The sequence below is a fragment of the Gekko japonicus genome, unplaced genomic scaffold (genome assembly GCF_001447785.1).
Source record: "Gekko japonicus isolate JY-2015 unplaced genomic scaffold, Gekko_japonicus_V1.1 scaffold1383, whole genome shotgun sequence".
Classification (NCBI taxonomy): domain Eukaryota; kingdom Metazoa; phylum Chordata; class Lepidosauria; order Squamata; family Gekkonidae; genus Gekko; species Gekko japonicus.
The window spans coordinates 60,941-64,835 of record NW_015162523.1 but is presented as its reverse complement, the minus strand read 5'-3'; the positions used below and the strand labels follow the sequence as shown (position 1 = coordinate 64,835).

At 47.7% G+C, this 3,895-nt stretch overlaps 1 non-coding gene across 1 annotated transcript; it reads right to left on the bottom strand.

The window, feature by feature from the left end:
* Positions 1 to 758: 758 nt before the first annotated feature.
* TRNAI-GAU lies at positions 759 to 830 on the bottom strand. The gene has a single exon. It is a non-coding gene; the product is annotated as a tRNA-Ile (tRNA).
* Between the last annotated feature and the right edge of the window lie 3,065 nt (positions 831 to 3,895).

The window sequence follows — 3,895 nt, the reverse complement described above, 5'->3', positions numbered from 1 at the left end:
TCCTGGCCCCACTGATGGACCTCCTGATGGCACCTGGTATTTTTTGGCCACTGTGTGACAGAGTGTTGGACTAGATGGGCCATTGGCCTGATCCAACATTGGCTTCTCTTATGTTCTTACTGGCTAGGGTTGTCAATTGGCCTGGCAAAAAAATGCCTGTCCTTTTAATAGAGATTTAATGGGATGTGTTTTTTTAAGCCCCCGGAGGGGATTTTTTCAAACTACAAAACACTACTACAGAAAAAACAGGAAGGGGTACTACATATACAGGATAAAGAAAAGATGCCCACACTACCTAAAAACCCAAGAGAGGAGATCTTCATTAGCTTACTCCCAATAAAACTTTCCTTCGTTTAAACATAAAACAAACTGAGTCAATCATTAATACATTTTCTCCCCCCCCAACTTTTACAATTCACTGTCTAAAGACAACATCCCCAAATCTCCTATTTTCATCTTTTTTCCCGAGGCACCATTCAGAGTCCTTCAGCCTCTATTTCTCTCTTTATCGGTCTCTTTCGTAGCTTGTAAGGACTTTTTGATAACCTCCAGCCATTAAAAGTTTCTGCTGCCTATTTACATTAAGCCTCTCTTAAAGGGACAGGACACTTTCCCCCAGGTCAGCCTCTCTTAAAGCTGCCTTATACTGACTCAGACCATCAGTCCATCAAAGACAGTTTTGTCTACTCAGACTGGCAGTGGTTCACTAGGGTCTCAGGTGGAAGTCTTTCACATCACCTACTACCTGATCCTTTAAATGGAAATGCCGGGGTTTGAACCTGGGACCGTCTGCATATCAAGCAGATGCTCTGCCACTGAGCCATGTCCCCTCCCCAGCTGACAATCCTAAAATAATTCTTTAAAAATCTGTTGAGCCCATTTCACTATAGAGTCTGAATAAATTTAGCCTGAAACCTATTAGATTCCTTGTGTGCAACTTATAAACAGCCACCTGATCGTGCGGCATTAATCCTGCTGCTTCAAGGATGCAGCCAAGTTTACACATATGTGCGCACTGTTCCGTTGCTGTTCCCGGCATGCTCCTTGGCTGGCTTTGTGCTGAGGGTCTTAATGAGCCGAACTTCATAGTATGCAGTGAAAGCGGCAGCCAGGGCCGCTAGGGTCCCTGCTACCGCCATCCACAGGGAGTAGCCATATTCAAAGCTCGGAAATCCAGGTATGCTCAGAGACACCTACAAGATAAGCAGGAAAGAGCTGGGTTGGACAAAGAGGAGAATCATACAGCTACAGGGAACTTTCAGAAACTGGGAGACAAACAATTGAGCTGAGGAGCCCATGAGCAACGACGGGCAAGCCCAAAGGAGCTCAGTCTATCCCGGAAGCACAAGTGGCAGAGAAAGAGGGGCCAGGCAAAAAGAGATTCGCTTTACAGACGATTTGTACTCCCCCCAGCAATTTATTCCACTGTTCTTGCAATTATTATTAATTAATCATTCTTGCCATTATTATTACTATTATTATCTATTAAATGTATCGACCACCCTTCCCCGAAGGGCTCAGGGCAATGCACCACAGGTTAAAATATGCAATGATAAATGAATTACAGAATATAATCAAATCAACAGCATTAGTCAATTGCTTAAAAATGAGGTTCTCTCCCTCCCCTAGGGAGCTGCAGTGGCTCAAGTGGTTAAGACGCTGCACTGCAGACTGTGAAAGGTCAGTAGTTCAGCAGTTCGAGACCCGGGTGCCGCAAGACGGAGTGAGCTCCCGTCTCTAATTCCAGCTCCTGCCAACCTAGCAGTTCGAAAGCAAGAAATTGCAAGTAGATAAATAGGTACCACTTTGGTGGGAAGGTAACAGCGTTCCGTGCGCCTTGGTGTTTAGTCATGCCGGCCACATGACCACGGAAACGTCTTCGGACAGCGCTGGCTCTTCGGCTTTGAAACGGAGATGAGCACCGCAACCATGGATTCGACTGGCTTTCGAGCAAGGGAACCTTTACCTTTTCCTTTACCCTCCCCTAGACGGATGATCAGGAACCCGTCATGGAGGAGGCCATGCTGAGAGACACAATGTGGGCCGTTGTTGTCCTCAGCCGTAAGCCTGGTGGAACATCCCTGTTTTACATGCTCTGTGGAATTGAGCTAGGTCCCACAAGGCGTGGATGTCACCAGGGAGAGAGTTCCACCAGGCCAGAGCCAAGGCTAAAAAGGCCCTGGCTCTAGTTGAGGACAGCCGGACATCTTTTGGGCCAGGGACCCTCAGTAAGTTTTGGTCTTCCGGATGCAAGGCTCTTCGGGGGACATACTGGGAGAGGCGGTCCCCCAGGTATGCTGGTCCCAGACCATTAAAGGCCTTGAAGGTCAAAACCAAAACCTTGAAGCGGATCCAGTACTCAAAGTGAAGCCAATGCAGCTGGCAAAGCACAGGTGGTATGTGTGCTGTTATGGGGCACCCATAAGTACCCGGGTCGATGCATTCTAGACAGGCTGTAGTTTCTGGGTCAGCCTCAAGGATAGCCCTATGTAGAGCAAGTTGCAGTAATCCAACCTTGAGGTGACCATTGAGGTCTTACTGGAGCTGGAAGCCCAAAGCCCGGCTATCTCCTGTTCCTCCTTTACTTTTGCAATCCTTTCATAAAATGCAACCTGCACGGTTAAGCAGCCTCAGTTTGCCCCGGGGTAGTGCAAGGAACAGGGAGAGAGGGTTTAATGCGAATTCTCTGCCCTGCCTGCCACGGTTAATCCCATGGTTTAGGCATTCTTGAAACTGAGGACTGTGGACACCTAGGAACCACGCAAACACACTTCTAGGGCTTGGAACTGACCACAACCTATCTTGATAGTTCTCTTGCTCTGGTCTAGCATCTCTGCGATTCAGAGCAGCTTCCAGTGTTTGGAGGTGTGGCACTTTGGCCTCCCCCTCACAGCATTTCTCTGTCATGTTCAAAACAGAGCTTTTTGCCATTCTTCCTGCCTGGTGCTGTGCAAGTTTTCAAGGCATGGGGAACTTGTGTATCTATTTGTGGAGGGAGATGCTCAGACTCTTTGGATATGTCTTGCAGGGGCCGGGAGCTCGAAGCCCAAATACCTCCTATTCTTCTTGTATCTTTGCAGTCCTTAAAATGCAACCTGCAGGCTTATGCAGCCTCGGTTTACCTTGGGGCAGCACAAGGGAGAGATGATTTAACCCCTCGACCTCCACTTGGATTCACTTTTTGAAACTGCGCTCCCTGCCTTGATATTAGCACCTTAAAGGAGAAAAGACGTGTCTTTCAAACACACTGTTTTCTGTTTAAATGCTAATAACTGAGCAGGGAGCTAGGTTTCAAACCTAGAGACCCAAGAGGAAGCTGAAGGGTTAAATCCTTTCTTCCCTCCCTCTATGGACCCGAGGCAAATAGAGGCTGTAGGAACCTGCAGTCTGCATTGTATAACCAAGATCTGTGATCTCTTCTGTCTGGACCCTCAGAGATACAACAGTGATGTTGTCAGCAACATTTTCCCTAGACTGAAATTCATAAGGAGCCCAAGAGTTCCTCCTGAGGTGAAAAATCGGAGGGATATAAAGGCACGTTAGTTAAATTAATGAAATTACTCGCACAGGGGGAAGGTGGAGAGAGATTCTGATATGAACTAGCAATATATAATCGCCTCTGGGATGCACAATCATTTGCCCTTCCAACCACCCTCTCTGGTCATACAGGGCATGCAGGCTTTTCTGTGCCTCAGAAACCTGCAAAACTGGTTTAATAGGAGCAAGGACAAAAGATAAAGCGTGCAATATACCCTGGGCAAGAATGATACTAGGACACCGCCTTTTCCTCTTTGCAGAAAACAATTGTGTCTCACTCAGCCGTGCAGCGTGTGAAGGGAAAAAAGCAATGAAGGAAGGTCTGGCAGCCGGGGGGGGGGGGGGGGGGGGGGGCCAG